Genomic DNA, 21,273 nt, shown 5'->3' with positions numbered 1-21,273 from the left:
TGAATATTTAAATAGTATGTGTGTTAAATATTACCATGTTTGAATAAAAATGTTATAAGAGCGCAGTAATTCATTGCAAAGCAATCAAGATTTGGATTTTGACCAGAAGACTTAACATATAATCCTACCATAGCGAAGAAGATTACAAATATAGATATTGTATTGTTCAAAAGTGAAGAAGATTCAATATATTTGGATAGAGGAGAAGACACAGTGCAAGAAAAAGAGTAAAAAAGGTACATTTCTTCTCACTCTTATTTTTTTCAAAAAAGTTGTCGATTGATTGGAAATTGATATTACACGATAAAGAAATTTTGGGGTGTAAAATATAATATTGCCTCCTTTGAATGAAGGCGACAGTAGTAAATCGGATAGCTATATAATCATATATGCAAATAATCACATATATATAAAAAACGAAAGCATCTGTACACAAGAAAGATTGCTTAATGTATATATATATTTGATTTAAAAGTATATTAATTCTTAGATGAAAAGATATGAAAATGAATAAATTGTATATCGGGAAGATATTAAACCTGTTGTGCATTTAATATGATGATTTTATTTACAGCCACTGGGTGGAAGCTACTGATGGAGGTTTCCTCCCCGAGGGTATCACCAGCCCAGTGGTCAGCAATTCTGTGTTGACATGAAATATCTTTGATATGGTCATAGTTATAAAGTGACTGTTTACAAAACTTTTTTTATCAAAATACTAAGTATTGTCTATTCCAGGAATAGATAACCGTAGCTGTATTTGGCAAAACCTTTTTGAAGTTTCGGTTCTCAATGCTCTTTTTTCAACTCTGTACTGGCATGAATTAGCTTTTTTAACTTTTTTATTCGAGCGTTACTGATGGGGTTTTTATAGACTAAACGCGCGTCTGGTGTATACAATTTAAAACCTAGTATCTATGATGAGTTTATTTACATGACGACGCTTACCAAGTGTTGAGTTTTTAACCAAAGAGAAATTTAATACAGCAAAAATACAGACCAAAATTCAGATAAATCTACACATTTACTCAACATGACTTACATTGTCATTCAACAACATTTGAGTGTTATTATCCTTCAATTTTCGCATTTTTTGCTTCTATTTTGTGTGAAATATATAATTGCTAGAGAAAACTGTACGTAAGAAAAGAAAAGAAGATTTACAAATACAAGAACATAATAAAAATCGACCATCGACTCCTTCAAGGAGGTAAATCTCTTTATTGAAGTAAAACCATACAGGGTTAAATTCCGGTTATTCATGCGATCAAGTACATTATGTCTAGACTTGTTTATACATCTTTTATGTGCTTATGTTGGCATTTAGTAATCAGATGTACCAATTCAATTACGTCATCATTGATTTATATTTACTTTTTCCAAACAAACTGTAAAGGGTTGCAGCCAAATTGTCTCTGCATAGTTTGGATTTTAGATGATAATGTGTACCCCATTTTGCGTATTTGGCAATAATCGTGCCATTACCGTAACGATTGATGTTTGGCGGCAAAATGAGAAAAAATGTATTTTTTAATATTTTGTTACCAGTGACGGACAAATCTGGATTGCCATGCTTTGTCAGCACTAGTTAGTTTATCAATGTCTTTTAGTACGGACATACATTTGTTGCAAGGACTAATTATTAAATGTAAAAATTAATGTTTAAAGTCAATGAAAATGTAATAATACATATCGCAAAGTTAAGCTTTGCCTACAAAATTCAGCCTTTTAGTTAGCATGCATTAAACTCATACAGTAAAAAAGTCTTGATTTTTTTGCATACGGTAACTTGCTAAAAAACATAAATGGTTAGAGAAAATATTGTGAAAACATGGAAATTTTTTTTACATTTTCCTTCTGTGCGTCCCTTTGAGACAGTTTTATTATTTAAAACCGATGTTTTATATGTCTTAAATGAGATTGATATCTAAAGTCGCCTACTGTACACCACGAACTTGATATTTATGACTAAAAATAGTTTTGAATAGTTTGTGTGATGGCCAAATTTGAGTAAGCTATATTTTCATTAGATAGCAGTAAAACAACAGTAAATCAAGTGAATTGCACCATATTATTGAATAACAAAACAGTGTATGCCAATACATTGACGAACACAAAAACTATGTGATAAGGCTTCATAATTTGAAATTTGCAATAGAAAGATAGATGTTAACAGTTAACAGCAAGATACTCTATAAATAGGTGATCGTCAAGCATATGTGGATTGACCATAAAAGATCATGCTCCTACATGGTGGTACTTTTTTTTACCAATTTTAGTGTTGTCTTTTCCATTCATCTGCAATGATCCAAAGGAAAATCAAATGATGGATAACTGTTCTGAAAAGAACATCTTTTAGGTATTCTGCAAGTGAATTTGGATGAAACCTGGTCACAATCTTCATTTGTTTGTGAAAGATAATTACTACTGTAGCTTAGGATTTGAACAATGTATATTTTTCGACGGGTGCTACAAGTGGAGCAGGATCTGCTTACCATTCCGGAGCACCTGCGATCACTCCCAGTTGTTGGTGCGGTTTGTTTTGCCTTGTCTTTGGTTTTCTTTGTTATTTTTTGTGTTTTGTGTAGTGTTGTTTGTCTGTTTATCTTTTCCTTTTTAGTGATGGCGATGTCAGTTTATTTTAGACTAATGAGTTTGAATGTCACTTTGGTATCTTTCGCTTTTCTTTTTCTAGATGAGTGTCGTAGGCTCCAGAGAGCTTCTCCTTTTTATAATGTCCATACAGCTGTTGAAAAATGTTTGACAAACAACGAAGGCTAATGAGTTTATAAGATCCAGCTTTATAATTAGCTACCGACCCCTGATTTACGTTGTTATATATTTGATTCTTACATAGTTGTTGCGAGCGTTGTTTAGAACATCACAGGGTTGATTCGGTATAGTCATATACCACATAGCTATAGTAGATGTCTCCTTTACATCTCAAAGACTTTTCTATTTAAAAAATGGTCACTCTCAAACACTGTAAGAATTGCCGTATGTTAAAGTTTGAAATTAAAAAAGATCAGAACAAACCTGTTTTGTCCACATAAATGGTGATTTCATGCAAGCACTTTCTCCTGAGATTGACCCGGTAGAGGGAAAATACCTTCCAAGTACTTTATTTAGTGAGATAAAGCCCGAAGCTTTCAAACATTAGGGAGATTTGACAAAACTTTTGCTAAAGAATAATAACGCCATTGTCATAGATCAGAAAATTAATCCCGGGTTTTCAACAACGACGTTCAAAGGTCTTAAGTGTTCAGACCCTAGTATAAAACTACATGACTCATCAAAAACACTTTGGCAGAACTTGCTAACCAGTCTTAGGAAAGGTATTCGTGAAAATCCTTCAGCGAGCACAGAAAGAATAAATCTATTTCTGGAAAAATATCTAGCTTTTTTACAAACTTTGGATAACACGAACAAAGATATTCTTACTGATGATTCCGGTCAAATCCCACCAATTCCAGATCCAAACAACGAAACCATTTCGAAGATTATGTCTTCATCATATGAAAATCAAGCACAATCCCTCCCGTTAGGGGTTAAGTATCATACCATCATAAAATATATGAGAAAAACAAAACCCGTATCATGCCAACATCTTTTTTTAGATTTTATGGGTTTTTTTTTTTGTTCCTGCAGAAGGTGTAAAAATAAACAAACACCTGAATTGCATTTGATACTTTCCACTCAATTACACACTTTAGCTCACCTAAAATTGTGTGTATATCTATTGCCTGTCTATTGTCCATGTCGATCAAGGACAATCAATACAATACAATACAGTTCTTACCTGAGAGGGAGCATCTCAAAGATGTATCCCAACTTAGCTTATTTTTATACCTTCTGCAGGAACGAAAAAAAATGCCCATCAAAATTCAAAAAAGATTTTATCTTTCTGAAACACAAAATGCATTTAACTTTTATATATCTAGTGCATGCCACGCATTAAAATTTTACCAACTACACAGGTTAGTCTGTACTCAGAGTATTTTTTTATGTGTAAACACAGCCATGTTTGTCAATTTATTATGATGAACCTTAAGTTACATTGTGCACACATATATTAATCATTGGTTAACATCAAATTAAATGCTTTACTACAGGTGATATGGTAGTTTGTGTTTAATTAATGTGTGAGTGATACATTTTGAACAGGTAATTTCAATGTTGGTAGTGTATGATTTGTTATCGTTTGCATGCGCGGATACATTTAAGTTAATTACGCGGTGTATCTTTTTTTTTTAATGTTGAGAAAAATTCGCGGATACATAATTTAAATACATGTTATAAGTTGGGTAATAGAAGGAAGTAAACCATTAATAAACGATGTTTAATTTTGAATCAAATGCACGCATTGTACCGGTGTTTAGTTGTGTTTTTGTATTCAATTTCAATTGTTTCAATGCATTAAAATGTATTTACGTTTATTTTAAGAGTAATTTGTGTGTAAAAATATATTGGTATGATAATTTAATTAAATTTTGAATATAGCTCTTTCAAACCTTGATGTATATATCTGTTGTCTGCTCTATGGTCGGGTTGTTGTCTCTTTGACACATTCCCCATTTCCATTCTCAATTTTATTAATCTGTTTTTATAATTATAATAGTTTATAACAATGACAAGAGGTAGAGGAAGGCGTCACCGACAGGTCTAGGTTTGAAGTCTGGAAAAAATGCCACAAAGGGTAAGGAGGACTCCTCGGGAAGCAACACAGCAGCTACAACCAGTTGCTAGAAATTTGAGAAGGCGTCCTCCTATTGATGTAGATGAAGCACCTATAAAAAGGAGACGGCGGGGTGATCATCAGTCTCAATACCCTGAATTAAACAATCAGGTGGATGAGCCTCAATTAGCTGCCTTAGATGAGGTTAATGACGTTTTTGATGAACCACTAATGTAACCTGGTTTCAATGAGGTTGATATATTCATAAGTCAAAAGCTTAAGAATAAAATTTTGAATTTTGAGTATAATGATTTGTCCCTTATGCATCGTTACAATTTCAATAGTCAAACAAATAATGAAAACACCATTGGCCTTAATGACGGTATGTTGGTTATACAAAAAAAAGTTTTAAAAAAATTCATACTATAAATTTCGTTGAAGATTGGACTGATTCGTGTATTACTTATGCCCAGGCCCTTTTGAAAGGTACCCTGGAAAGGCAAGTGAGCGTTTTTCATATGTCCATAATAAGGGATGCAGCGGCTGACCATCCTGTTGAAAAATGGTATACCTATGACCAACAATTCTGTTTGAGGGTATCAATGTATCACATAATTGCCAATTTAGGAATGGATGTTTTAAATATGATTTTTATCATCCTGCTTTAAGATGTCGAAAAATTGGACAATGAAGTTCATACTGTTACATCTAGATTTAGGAGGAATAACAATGCACCTTTGCTAAACAACTCGTCTAATAGACAAACCCCAAAAAGAGGTTTTAATCGAAAATAACATATTGTCAGAACTACATCCAGACCAGTTTAATATTTGGGCTCCATGCACATCCCCGGTTAATGTAAATGAACTCTCTAAGCTTCTGGCATTATATCCTGGTAATCGAAGTGCTGTGGAATTTTTGAAGGCATTTGGATATGGTTTTAAAAATCATAGACGTTTATGTGAATATAGGAATTGTCTGTCCATATAGATTTAAAACAAAATAGAATATTGAGATATCATAAGGTCGAATGGCAGGCCTATTCAAGCATAAGCCTACTGTGGATTCATTATTATTTGTGGTGTACCAATTTTCGTTGATTTCGTGGGTATAGGTAAACCACGAATTTAAAGGTTCGACGAAGTATAAACTTCTAAAGGCTTGAATGTAGACTTTGGCAAAACCACGAAATCAAATGTCCACGAAAATACTATATTTCCTCCATCCACGAAATGTGGTACCAACGAAAATAAATGAATCCACAGTATATCCAATCTTCTGTGCTATTCTATTGGGGTAGTTCCTAAGAAAACTAGCGGACTTAGACTGATAACTCATTTGTCTTACCCACCGAATGAAAGTGTCAATGATTTCTGTGATACTCAGTTTACCGAGGTGTATTCATCATTTGACAATGCAGTCAAAATTGTAAAAACAAAAATGGAAAATCAGCTTTCATGGCAAATATGGATATCAAATTAGGATTTCCTTTATTAAAACGTTTATAGGGTGATTTCAACGAGCTGAATGGCAACTAATATTTACAAAAACATTGCCCATGGGATGTTCTATTTGTTGTGCTACGTTCGGGAACTTTTCAGTCTTTTTGCATTGATCAACTAAATATAAATTGCATTCTGAAAATTAAGATCATTTAGATTATCTTGATGATTTTTTATTTGTTGGAGAAGCTCATAGATGACTGTCTCTTTCTTATGTTTGCATTTTCAAATGTTTGTTCAAGCGTAGAGGTTCCATGAAATAAATGGGGTATTGGAAAAACGAAAAGTTACTCTTAATGAAATGGAATCTTTATCAGGCTCATTGGCTTTTTGTGCAAGGGCTCTTCCTTCGGGGTATTTATGAGGCGTATATATGGTTCTTTTAAATATACTAAAGAAACCTCATCATTTTATAAGATTGACCTAAGGAATTCGAGATGATCTGCAAATGTGGCAGTATTTTCTTAAAGAATTTAATGGATATACATATACAAAAGCTGGAAAAAATAAAATAACAAAAATACCGAACTCCGAGGAAAATTCTAAACGGAAAGTCCCTAAGCAAATGGCAAAATCAAAAGCTCAAACACGTCAACGCATGGATAACAACGGTCATATTCCTGAATTTGGTACATGCATTTTCTAATGTAAAACATGATGGATTAAATCTGGTTTTATAGCTAGCTAAACCTCTCAATTTTATGACAGTCGCATAAAATTCCATTATATTGACAATGATGTGTGAACAAAACAAACAAACATCATAGGTAAAAATGTCAAAAATAGGGATACAGCAGTCAATATTGTGTTATAATCTTTATCACTATAAAACAAGCAAATGGAAATGATGGTCCTCTCTTCTGCCATATTAATGGGAAACCATTGACAAGATTTCAGTTCCAGACTGTTTTAAACAAGGGACTCCAGTTTTTGAGTTTAAACATATCAAAATTCAATGCGTTTTCGTTTCGAATAGGAGCAGCGACATCATCCCTTATGTCTGGTAAATATGAAAAACAGATAAAAACCGTGGGTAGCTGGATGCCGTCGTCATTCCAGCGCTACATTATAATTCCTAATATTTAATTTTTGTTAAATTAATAACTGACATTTGGATCATTGGTTCATCTTTGATAAAAAGCGCATCTGAACACACACAAACTAGTGTAATTGACATTGATCTGAGTCTGGATAAACTTGGATGCTCTATTGTTTTGATAGGTCATCCTGGAATGTTATGGCATATGTTTCCTTTAATTATATCCACATTGTTGATTTGGCAATAGACCCGTCTTATGCCCGTTTGAAAAGAAGATTAGATCTAACATATATAAAACTGGGGACATGGCATGTTGATTTTGATGATATGCATTCAATTGTTTTCGCCGAAGATGCCTTCATCTGTCATATTTTGGCTGTTCATTAAATATTCAAACATTTTTATATCCAGATGAACTTTTAAACATTTATCTAAAGATGAAAGCTATCATGTACTGACTCATGGCGTTGAAATCTTTAGTTGTATTTTTAGTTGAATAAATTAATCAGTTCTTAAATACATGCATTTAGTTGAACAGTTCTGTTATAGAACACTTTTGTTGTTGAGTTGTAAATAAACTCATCATAGATACTAAGATTGAAATTTTGTATTTGCGCCAGATACGCATATAAATGCATAGTTGAATAGTTGAATAAATGTTGAATAGTACACTTTGTTCATAGTTGTTTTGTTGTATAGATTAGATGATATACTCCGTTGAACTGATATGGTTAAGTTGAAAACCTATTAAATTTCAGAATTTGTTTTGTGTGATATAATTTTGATCATGGATTGATAGATTTTGTTTGGCGATGCTATCAAATAATGTTTATGAGCATTTGCCTGATTAATCAGAGTTGACGTCTGGTAGCCCAATTGCCATTTTGAGAAATCATATGCTGGTTGTCCTTCAATCTTTCGACATTAATGAGACATTGTCAAAAATTGCCAAAATTCAAACTTACTATTTGTTGTTTTTTATTATGATTATTGGTCTTACAAATTGTCAAATCGTCGGAAATATTACGAGTGATTTCAATCAATTTTTGGTTATCTATTATACATGTATATCGAATCGCTAAATTTACATCTGTTGGTTTTTTTGGAATATTTAATAATCTTAGAACTATATTCTTTTTCCGTGCTGTTGAAACAAATTATTATTTATTATTATTATTAAGAAATTCAGAATCGAGTTATTTCAACAAATGCCTTTGTTCAAAATTATAAATGATTTATCAATACATTAAACTGCAAAAAAACATCATAAAATAGGAAAAAATAAATGCAAACATCATTTATAACTCACGGAAATTTTGTCATCTTCTGTGCCGGAAAATGCCTGTACCAAGTCAGGAGTATGGTAGTTGCTTTTCACTTGTTCCGTTAATTGATAGAATTTGATATTGTCGGTTTTTATTGACTTCCCTTTTTGGATTTGCCTTAAAGTTAGTTATTTTTGTTTTTAGGAATTTTCTTTTGTTATAGAAACACGTGTAATATCCTTATCCATGAAGTACCCTGGAAATATAGCTTTATCCCGTTACCCTTAACCAGGAAACAAAACTGTCCTATAATATTTCATTATTTGTAAACGGAGAATTCTTTTAAAGTTTGTAATTAATGTAAAAGTAGACAACAGCAACATATTTTTCTAAAACGGAAAAGTATTTACTCTTTATCTACATTATGTTAATATTGAATGCACAGCATTTGAATAGAAAACAAAATACATATTTCAACACAAACATTCACATCAAAGATTAAATCATCTATATAATAAATATTTATAGATAAGTTAAACCCAAATGTAATCTTTCCTTCAGCAATCTAGAAGTTTTGAAGTTCGAAACTAATTTTATTTTTGTATCATTAAATTGGAAGAAATAGTTGTACATCCAAAAACAAAGTTCTGATGCGTATATACAAGAATAAATCTGTCTGTCCGTCGGCTTATATACCGGTGTGCATTGTAAGTACAGCTTTCCCTAAACGGCTGGGCAGGTATTTGATGAGAATTTCTACAGTTGTATAACACTATCTGATGGTGTGCAGAAAGGATTATCAAATTGATAAAACATGTTAAACATGCGAAAATGAAATTACTTTAATATACACATAGTAATGTTCGGTAGGGTATCCGTTTTGGGTTCACTCACTCACAGTTCGTCTTGATCGAAAAGTACGGAGCCCCGCTAGGGACATGCAAAGAAAAATATATATACTGTGCGCACAAAATAATATATTGTGCGCACAATATAATATTTTCAAGGTTTATTGGTCAATGCTAGATATCTCAGATTTGGTCTGTTTTTTCAAGTACGATAGTAAAGGTAAAGTAAAACTGAATTTTATGTATAAAATAATTATATGGCGCGTACGTCCTATAAGGTTTGTTTCTGAGATACTTTTAGCTATTGGTTAACCAAATTTGTTGTTCGCAATGATTGTATGGCCTACATGGCTGTATGAAAGGGTTTATCTCACCTTGACATCAGTACATTGAACAATAAATCTTACTGTAACATAATGTTAATTCAATGAAGTGCTTGGGGTATAAACTTTCTTTTTTTTTCATTCAACATAAATTCAATTATGAACACAACAACACAAGAACAGGCGAGACGTTTTGGTGTGTCCACTCTTGTTTTTGTTTTCAGTATATCTATGCAGACTTATATACATGCACGAGTAGTCAATTGGATGTGTATTGATTGGTAATTATACTAGATTAGGGAACATGAACATAAACTAGCTTCCAGTACTCGAACAGCGATACTTTGGTTTTTTTTTTAATTATAAGTTTTGTGTCTTTTCTTCATTTGATGAATAAATCCATTTTCAACTATTCTTTTTTTTTCAGTTTTGTGGATGATTGCTTGTTCATAAACATGTTTAAACTATGACATTTTATGTTTGCCTGTTTCAAGTCAGGAGTCCGTAATTTAAGGCTTGCATCGATACCCGTCTGTCAAATTTGTTTTCGTTGATTGTTTCTTTGTATGGTGGATATGAAGTTGTCTCATTGACAATCGCACCGATATCGATCAATCGCGACATAAGTATTTGAATAAATGATGCACCAAAACGGACCATATTTGGAAAAAAATGAATCATAATTGTTTCGTTTATTTTCAAAATATTCCACTGAGGTATACATTTTCATTGACTATTCCTAAATTGCTTTGTAACATTTCAGTTTCATAATGTATACGGACAACATTTTGTAAAATATTAGCATAAAATAGATACTTGTGACCTATTGTCACCTCTCTTCCATTAATCCGAATGAAACTAAAACTTGACCTGAAACATTTTTACACAACTCTTAAAAAGTATACTGTTCTAAGTCAGCAGCCTGTTGTTCAGTGATTGTCGTTTGTTGGTGTGGTTCATATGTTTTTATCTTTGTGTTATAGTTATTTTTGGGCCCTTTATAGTTTGCTGTTTGGTGTGAATCAACGCTCCGTGATGAAGGCCGTACTTTAACCTATAATTATTGCATATTCAATTTATGCAATAAATATACAATTATAGATTTGTTTTGTTTCATTTCTTCGCCAGAATAATATAAACAACAAACAATTGAAATTTGGCTTATTATTTGTCATGGCATTTATTCAACAATATTCAACAATATCAACCAACAAACAACCAACATCAACAAACTGGCCAACAAGTTAAAACTTGATGACAATTGGTCACTGAAGGTAAAACCAACAGTAAATGCATAATAATTTCTAGCTGCTGGGCAGATCCATAACAGCTCAATGAACAATATTTGAATAAATCACTGCCAAAATTGGCATTTTATTGAACTCTCAATCAAATGCTAATCCGCCATGACAATTGAATAAGCAGCATAAATTAAACGAAAATATATCAACTAGTTGTTATTCATTTCAACATACAACAAATATAAACAAACATCATTCATGCATCGGATAAACAGAATTATTTGGTATATTATCAAATTGTTCTAAAGCAGTTTGAAAAGAATTCAAAACTATATCATTGCCAATAAACGATAAATGTACTCCATCATGACTAACCAAAGATAAGAGTTTGACTTCAAAATCAAAATGAATTATAGTGTAACCCCCAGTTTTAATTAAATGTGATTTAACTCCCCTATTTGTACGTTTCCTGGTTGCATCCATTGCTTTTAAATCTTTTGAACATCTTCATTTCAACCTTGGTGATATGCTTGAAAAATAATTTAACTTCCATTCACCATACGTCCAACTATATCTAGCATGAATTAAATTTAAAATAAAAGTTTTTACACAGTTTACAAGTCTAATTTCATTGCCACCACAGTGAAGCAAAACAGCATCTGGTAAACCCCCACCATGTATCACATTCTCTTCTATTGGTACAAAATTATATAGTGACATACCGGAAATTCCTGCCCACATCAACTTGTATGTAACTGTAAGTCATCTGTTAATGTTTTGACAACACAATGTTCATCATCATTATCATTTGAAGTCCACATTTAACTTGTCGAACAACCAATTTGATCCTTCTTAGAAGACATAATTGTAACAAAAACTTTAGAATTAATATCATCAAATTTAATATCTGAATTTTTTTAAACATGATTATCAGTTTTGTGATTTCTCTAATTCTCATAAATCCAAAAAAGGCCTAAGCAAATCCTCCCCTAAACATTTACAAACATTGAAGAATTAATTCAAGTTGTTTTAATACATCAACAGAAATAGGTTTTCTTTTACTTTTTTACCTTTTAACATTATTTTCAAAATAAATGATTTGCTATAATCATTTCAATTATTCATTTTCAACTTATGATTAATTCCTGATAGATATGTTTTTGAAGGTTATAGGAATAACTATTTTTGAAAGCTATGTAAATTAATTGTATGATTAACAGGAGGTGGCCAACTTTCCTCTATTCGAAAACAGGTCAGAAATTTATGAATGAATAGATGCATTTTCATACACATCCATTGTATTTGAAGAAACAGATTGCCTTAAAAGTTTAGTCACTTCATCTTTAAAAGGTTCCAGAACTCCACTGGAATTGGATGTGGAAAATCGCTGTCAAGTGGTGCAGACATTGAAATTTCTGAAAATTTGCACGAGATAATGCATCAGCAATTGCATTGTCCTTTGACAAAATGTGAACAGCTTTAAACTGAAAATTACCAATTAGTGAACAGTGAATAATTAAACTAAAAACGGACGAAACTAGTTAATATTTTCTTGACATTTTGTTTAAAACATTCACTACTGCCAGGTTATCAATGGGAAAAAGTATGTTTCTTGTATAATTTATCAAACCAGTGTTATTGGAATGATTTCAAAATATGTTATATCTTCAATTATTTCTGAACTATTACATTCTTTATGCCACTCAATTGACCATTAATATAAATTGCACACCCTTTACCTTATTCACCAGCAGTATCTGTATATAGTTCAAAATAAAAATTTGATATCCATCCTATATCATTTAAATACGAAATCCTATTATACTGTTCCAAAAATAATTTCCATATCAATAGATAAAAGTGAAACAGTTTTGACACTTTGTCCATGGTCGAATACAACTAAACGCTCTTCCAGCAGGTATAGCCTTCGTGCAGAAAACTAATGAACCACATATTGACTGCAATTCTTTTAACGTTACTTTTTTCATGGCTTATAAATTATTAATTCTGTTTAAAAGTTCTTCAATCTTTTCATGTGGAATTTAAACAAGCATATTAACAGTATCAATTGTAAGACCCAGATATTCAATCAGTGTAGTTGGACCTTCATTTTTTTTTTTTTTTTTTTTTTTTTTTGCAAGTGAGACTACAATATCTTTGCAAATTTCATCATTCTGAAACATCAGTTGTTCACATTCATCAGAATCTGATTAGCCAACAATATTAAAATTCTTCCAAATAGTGGTCTATATTATTTAAACCAGACTTATTTTTAAAACCAATTCAAAAAGGCTAAAAACTTCTCAAATTTAGTATATGAAATTGAGCAGCCCAATGTCATTGCCTCGTCTATGTAGTATTCATTTACAATTTTAAAACCAAGTTAGTCAAAATCTCATGTATAAACCGGAAGTAATCAACAGCATTATCAAATGAAGAATATTTAACAGAGGTAAACCTTTCATCGATGAAGTCGTTAACGCTGCTCCATGGCTGATATGATAAATGGGTAATCAGACGAAAAACCTGGGTTTTTTTTATTTTGTTTTTTTTTTGTTACTAATCCAATATGAGAATATCTAAGATTAGATATTGGTCTCTTACAAAGAGCACCTGCTATTCTTCATAACGATATTTCAGATTCAATCTTACATTTAGCTCCAATAGGATATGTCAAAACAGATTTTAATTTTTTGATTCAAGTGGAAATCTTGGTCAATTATGATTCAATCTAAATCCAAATTTAAAACCAATAAACAAAATTTGTTTGTCCTGTTCATTAGGATAATCTTAATTGTTCAATATTAATAGGTGAATGTCCCTTCTTCCAAATATCATATTTATCCTTTGACAATTCTGAAAGAAAAGTTAACTATATGTCATTTGATTAAATCTAGGGACGAAATACCTTGTGTTTATTGGTGACCTATATCTTTTTGTTGAACAAATGAAAGCCTGTTTTGTCGAAACTGGTTAGACATATGAGATCTATTTTGGATAAACACTGGTGGCATCAATGATCCCTTATGATAACCTTGGTTACTTTGTAAGCTATCAAATCTAACACATAAGACTGGATGTTGTAATGAACATTTCATACAGTTATGTCTGTAAAACACTGAGATTTCTGACAATAACCTTTAAAGTTATAATCATAACAATGTCTTTGTAAGTTAGCCTGGCAGACTACAGGATTAGGTGTGCCTTGCGATCCCTTTACAATGAATTTCAACCAAAGAAAGCCATCAATCTCAGACAAAGATTTAGAGTGTTTTAGTGATACACTTAATCTAAATTTTCCATTATACGGGTAAACTCTGTCAAAATGTGCATCTGATATAAAAACTCTTATGATTAACATGTATGTAAACAAGTCTTGTGCTAAGCTAGCATGTTTTTGAAGAAGTATTTTAGAAAAAAACTTCAAATGCTTCAGTCCATAATTCAATGTTATTTATTGTATTGTCCTTTGAAGGGTAATGAGAAATGACAAGCATTCCATTTTTTAACCATTACACTTTGTTTCTGGTCCAAACTACTATAATATTGACTATTTTGTTGAAGAAGAGTACCAAAATCAACATTTTTACAATTCCAAATTTTCTCTGTTATTTGCTGAGAAATAATTATGTTAATTTCATTAGAACATGGTATAAACAAAGTACAGTAGTATTTAAAGTATTACCCGGTTGAGCGTGAACTGCCGTAGTTGTCAGTTGTTTCTGAGGTGGAGGTTGATTATTGGGCTCCACAAGTTGATCTGGTTGTTGAAGCTCGGGCGCTGCACGCCTTCTTTTTCCGTGTCTTCCTCTGTTTACCACTCGGACAACTTCCTCAGGAACGGGTACCTGTTCTGGTGCTGGTAATTCACGAGGAGCAGGTCGTTGAACTCCAACGTTGTTTACCCTTGGTCTTAATCTCCGGCTTACTTCATTTCTTCTATTCTTTTATAAAATGAAGTCATTATAAGTATATTGTTTTTATAAATATATAAAGATGTTTTAATTTATGAAACATTACATTGATGCCTCGGCTGCATATAGATAAAATGCTCCGTACCTAAAATATATACTATTATAAATGTGTATATACTGTACGCCTCTTAAGACATCTATAAGTGTATAATAACCAGCAGTAATTTGAACGGCAGTTGTAAATGCCATTACATTTGTAATAATCGTGTGTTCCATAACATCATAACAGGTATAATATCATTATCAATTTATTGAATCAAATTTAAAGAAAGCTTTATATGCACAATAACATGCAGCAAACTAAACAGCAGTTGTATTTATAATTAAATAAATGCCGTCACATTTGTAATAATCGGGCCTTCCGTAACTTGAATAACCGGTATTTCAGTGTCAATTTAGTACCTGAATTATATGCAGGTAAAGAACGTAAATTAAAATAAGCGTATATTTGTCAGCAAGCTTACACAAGGATTTCATAGCTAATTATACATGAGTATATTTATTGCTACTATGGTAAAATAGAAACAAAAACTTACCGATAAAAATACCTTGTTAACGAACTGTGAATTAAATGCAACAACCACAAGTAAATGAAATTGAATGGTCATAAATAAGCACATATATATATATAAATCTAATTAAAGTGACATTAAACAATTCATTAATTTAATAATGAACGTGACGAGAAACATATAACTATACGAACACATGCGAACACGTGTTAAATTTAAAGTTACCCGTTTTACTTTATCGTCACAGAATTTCAACTCACAGGTAAAAAAAGGTTTGCTCTTTAAATATAAACCAAATTATTATAGTGAATTAAAATGAATAAAAGGAAACATATCTAAAGTATAACGGATAAACTTAACCAACTTATCTTATTTACGCTCTGGTCCTATCCTTGTGCAATTCTGTTGAGAAATAATCATTGAATGAAAATTGAGCGGGAACACGTGTTTATATATGACAAAAGTCCACGAGGCGCTTCAAAGCATATTCTTTCGTATGTTTAAATATATGGTTGTAAAGATTTAAATGGCAAACCGTAAACAATGGACTGACTGTACAATCGAAACTCAATAAACAAATACATGTATTTTGAATGCAATAAATCAATTTAATTATTAGATCATTAAATTTTATTATTAACTTTTAATATATTGTGACTTGGATGGAGTGTTGTCACATTGGCACTCATAGTACATCTTCTGGCTTATATATGTATTCAGTTTTACCTATATTTGATCACAACTTCATGGTAAACTTCTAAGACTGATCACACTGTCACATTTCAATAACGAACACTAAATTTTGGGTCAAAACCGTACTTAAACATGGTCAAACATAGTAATCTTTTAATAAAGAACTTGTGTACTTAGTTTTAAGTCGATTTGACTTACCTTACAATTTTACAATGATATCTTTAGAGAAACCACACAATTTATTTAAGTTGATGACACTACAACTTCATCATAAACTACTATGACCAAAACATTTATCCTAAAAAGAGACAGATGGATGGACGGACGCAAAGACTTTTAGATATAATGACCATCTTATTTCGTCGACGGGGAATAACAAAACCAAAGTCATGAATTAAGCAGCATGTCAGTTTTGTGTCAATCAACATAAACAAAATCTTGAGATTTGCAGACATAAAGTATAATGGATAAGTACAAATAGTATTTTAAAATTGTTACAAGAAATTAGGTAAAACCATATTATCAAAGTCTACATAAGTTCATTAGTGACCTCACTCTAATGCTAAGTCTGTTTCAAACCGTTCCAATAAACACCGATACAATGTGGCAGCTTCAAACGCATCTGTTGGTAAACCAAGTTTCAGACCAAATAAACATAGCTCCTTAAGTATTCGTTTCAGGTGTCGATAAGAAACAATGCAGTGCTGATTTTTTGCTAAAAGTGCGAGTATTTCCATGTTATCCAACCCAATTTCAAAATAAACCCTTATGTGTTTGACCATTCTGTAACTTTGAAAATGATACATTAAAGCGCCGTACCATTTGAGCATGGGCTAAACGAGAAGAAGTTCAACTGGAAACTTTGTCAGAATTGGTCAAAACAATCAGGTCTCTGATAAAACGGCGCATTTATAAGTTGAAAAACTGTGTGAATGATCGACCAAAGTCCGTTTTCAGAGACAAAGAGGCTGTGAAATGTCTATCATCTCTTCATGATTAGTATGTTGTTGTTCCTGCGGACAAAGCTTCAAATAATATTGTCTTTGTATGTAAATCGTATTTCTTGTAAAAGAATTAGGAATAAATGAGCACTCAGGTAATCCCACATACAAAAACATATCATTTGACAAAGATGAGATTTTGGCGAATCATAAGTCCTTCATGGCTTCAATGAACATTGCATTGAACAACAAATCGGAGGACTTGCCTTGTTTGTATTGGATATCTAAACTTCACAAAATTCCGTACAAACAACGGTACATTGCCGGCTCATCTGCATGTTCCACTAAACAATTGTCCATTAGATTGACTAAAATTTTGTCCGCAGTGAAAGAGGGTCTTCAGAAATACTGTGAAACTGTTAACTCGCGTAGTGGTATTAACCATATGTGCATTCTTATAAAAACTCTAAAGAACTTCTGGATAATTTTAAATCTCGGTTTTTTTCTGAAATCAGTTCTATCAAAACATTTGATTTTTCAACCTTGTATACCACCATTCCCCATGTGAAATTGAAAAACCGTTTAAAAGAAATAATCCACAATGCTTTTCAACATAAAAATGGTACCATACGCTATACATTTATTAATTTGGGATACCATAAGGCATATCTTGTTAATAGTGAACAAAAGGGTAAAACATGCTACACAGAGGAACAAGTGACCAGTATGCTAGAGTTTCTTATTGACAACATATTTGTTGAATTTGGAGGTAGACTTTTTCAACAAATTGTCGGCATTCCTATGGGAACGAACTGTGCCCCTCTCCTTGCCGACCTCTTCTTATTTTCATATGAATCGGAGTTCCTTCAGACATTTGTCAAAAACAAGAAGATCAAAGAAGCCAGGTTATTTAATTTTACTTTCAAATATATTGATGATGTTCTTTCCATTAACAATCCGAACTTTTCTGATTGGGTTCCATTAATATATCCACCAGAACTAAAAATTAAAGAAACAACAGACACGGCTTCCTCCGCCTCATTTTTAGACTTATACCTCGAATTTGACATACACAGTCATCTCAGTACCAGAATCTATGACAAACGAGACGATTTTAATTTTGAAATTATCAATTATCACCTGCATATGGGATATACATCTCCCAACTTATTCGGTATTCAACAGCTTGCAGCTCCTACTCAGACTTTGTAAAACGTCACCAGTGTCTGAGCAGAAAGTTGATGAACCAGGGGTGTGTCAAAGAACGTCTCGTCCTTTTTCTAAAAAAGTTCATCGGGAGGTACCAAGACCTTGTTGATAATTATTCCGAATCAACTTCACAAATAATACACGATGGTCTTGAAGTATAGATTCTGCGTACTGACGTTGTTTATCATCTTAATAACGTGTTGTAGTATTCTTTTATTTGTCTTTATTAATATTACTTTAACTGTTAAGTCTGTTTTTTGAGATATACATTTGACGTGCCTCTATACTTATGTATCCCGTCATACTTTGAACGACAAAATTATTTTATTTATTAATATTACTTTTACTGTTAAATCTGTTTTTTGTGATATACATTCGATGTGACTCTGTACTTATGTATCCCGTCATACTTTGAACAACAAAATTATTTTATTTATTAATATTACTTTTACTGTTAAATCTGTTTTTTGTGGTGATATCCATTTTACGTGACTCTCTACTTATGTATCCCGTCATACTTTGGACGACAAAATTATTTTTTGTCTACCTGTGCGAATTTCAAACGCGCAATTTTACGCCAGTACTTAAAACTTTCTATTCTTTATGGGTGGATTTTACAGAGATAAATAATATCGTATAATAAAAAAGCAAAATGAGGATGTTAAATTTGATGTATGCCTTTTTGTGCTTCTTCGTTACATTTGTTTGTTTTTATAGTGATTAAGATGATAACACAATGTTGACTGCAGTGCCCCTATTTTTTACATTTTTACCTATTGTGTCTGTTTGTTTTGTACACGCATCGTTGTCAATATAATGGAATTTGATGCGACTGTCATACAAGTGATAGGTTTAGCTAGCTATTAAACCAGGTTCAATCCACCATTTCCTACATAAGAAAATGCCTGTACCAAGTCAGGAATATGACAGTTGTTATCCATTCGTTTGATGTGTTTGAGTTTTTGATTTTGAAATTTGATTAGGGACTTTCCTTTTAGAATTTTCCTCGGAGTTCAGTATTTTTGTGATTTTACTTTTTTGTAAGCTCACAATATATTATTTTGTATGCACAATATATCAAAGTTGTGCGCACAATATATTATTTTGTGCACACAATATATATATTTTTTTCTTTACATGTCCCTAACGGGGCTCCGTAGAAAAGTGTTGTTATTTATCCTTGAGTGATACATTTTATAAAAAAATATATCATACATTTAAGTGTATGGCTATTTCTAAACTCATATGAACATGGTTACTGTCATCACTTTGCGAGCGTTTTCGACGGGTCAGCTTTTGATTGTCTCATGAGACCCGTGGTAGCATGCAATATTAGTTTAACGAAGAACAATTCTTAATCGAAAAAATGCCGAAAAAATATTTCATCTTGGATATTCATGACATACTATATAGCTGCTTCTAAATATAGTCTAATATTCTACTCTATGCCAATACTCGTCCTCATTTGATGAAAATCAGCATCTGTTTTGGGAAAACTACGAAAATACAATTCCTCTGCCTCCGCCAAATTATAGGCCTCAAAGAGACGGCTCTATAGAGATATTTTTTTTTTACATTAAAACTTATTTACGTTTTATTAGATAACAGCTTTATCTGACAAATTTGGTGTGCTATAAAAACAAATAGTTTTTATTTTTTCATTTTCTGTAGATACTGCTCTCAAATAATTTTACATTTTGAACTGACAGTCATGTGGAGTGAATATTCTTTTTGAACTCAAAACTTTGTTTACAACACGTATTAATTTGGAGACACCAATTCATTTAATGATAAGACTTTGCAATACTTTTTGAGATAACATCTTCTTCGTCTTAATTGGTCTGACTTTTGTCTGCAATTTTTCATGTCAATACTCTTATCTGGGCTAGATTTTATAAAAGTATTATGCATTGAAAGGGGAAAAGGGGTTATCTACGTTGCTTTCAATTGTGTCTTCTTTCTTTAAAAAAAAACACAAGTTGATTCCTGTGTTCTGTGGATGGAAATTGCTAACATTATATGACACTCAGTCGTGTGCACAGGATATTTACTATATACCTCCAAACTGTTTTGCAAGACATGTAAAAATACAACACACTTAACAAAAACCCAATTAAGACCATATTGTTATTTTCAACTTATACCTTGATCTGAATTAGTACCATAAATATATGTAAGATTCAAAAACATAAAACTAACATATTTAATAGGTAAAGGATCGTCTAAAATGTAAGATTATTTCTGTTAATTGCCATTTGAACCAAGCACATTAAGTTCCTTTATACATAATATTTCCCAACGAACCAGCTTTTTATCATTCTAATGAATTTGCTGTTCAATCACCAGAAATTTCATGCGATTAAAGTCAAAATATTGAGGTTCGACTGTCTGAAGTGTTTGCTTACGGGGATATCGATATATTATATTGTTAGAGAAACGTTTTAATAGATTATGATAATGGGTTTAGAAAGTGTTGTTATATAAAAATGGGAATCGTAGATATAAATTTCTTGTTTTGGGTTATAATAATTCTTATTTTGTGAAGAACCTCAATGATTTTATCAAAAAGTACACTGAAGATGATATTATCAAAATGCTGGACTTTTTTGTCGACAATTAATTTGTTGTTAAGTGTGGAGGATTGATATTTTAACAGACAGTCGGTATTCTAATGGGTACTAATTGTGCACCCCTACAGGCCGATTTGTGTTTGTTCTCGTATGAAGGAAAATTCATTCAGAACCTTCTAAAAGACAAAAAGAAAAAAAAACCTTGTGAAATTCTTTAATTTTACTTTCAGATACAATGATGATGTCCTTTTACGGAATAACCTATATTTCAGTCAGTACTTGCATCTCATATATCCCAGTGAACTTGAAATTAAGGATACTACTGATACTAGAAGGACTGCTTCATACCTTGATCTTTTCCTTAAAATTGACACAGATGGACGACTTCAGACTAAATTTTATGACAAACGGGATGATTTCAACTTCCCAATTATCAATTTCCCATTTCTGAGCAGTAACATACCCTCTGCCCCGTCGTATG

The 21,273-nt window shown here is 31.9% G+C and overlaps 1 protein-coding gene and 2 long non-coding RNA genes across 5 annotated transcripts in view; 2 read left to right on the top strand and 1 right to left on the bottom strand.

Annotated features, from left to right (window-relative positions):
* The window catches only part of LOC127702063 (uncharacterized), a 72,548-nt gene that overhangs the window by 20,417 nt on the left and 30,858 nt on the right, over positions 1-21,273 (top strand). The gene's annotated exons all lie outside the window — the stretch shown is intronic.
* On the top strand, positions 4,046-5,120 carry LOC127703696 (uncharacterized). The gene is made up of 2 exons (XR_007983014.1): positions 4,046-4,164; positions 4,619-5,120. It is a non-coding gene; the product is annotated as an uncharacterized LOC127703696 (long non-coding RNA).
* On the bottom strand, positions 10,806-16,015 carry LOC127703870 (uncharacterized). Its single transcript, XR_007983093.1, has 2 exons — positions 15,404-16,015; positions 10,806-14,837 (listed from the first exon to the last, which is right to left on the bottom strand). It is a non-coding gene; the product is annotated as an uncharacterized LOC127703870 (long non-coding RNA).

The sequence above is a fragment of the Mytilus californianus genome, unplaced genomic scaffold, assembly GCF_021869535.1.
Source record: "Mytilus californianus isolate M0D057914Y unplaced genomic scaffold, xbMytCali1.0.p SCAF_1, whole genome shotgun sequence".
Lineage (NCBI taxonomy): Eukaryota > Metazoa > Mollusca > Bivalvia > Mytilida > Mytilidae > Mytilus > Mytilus californianus.
Note: the sequence above shows the minus strand (reverse complement) of the source record. Positions and strands in the feature narration are given on the sequence as shown.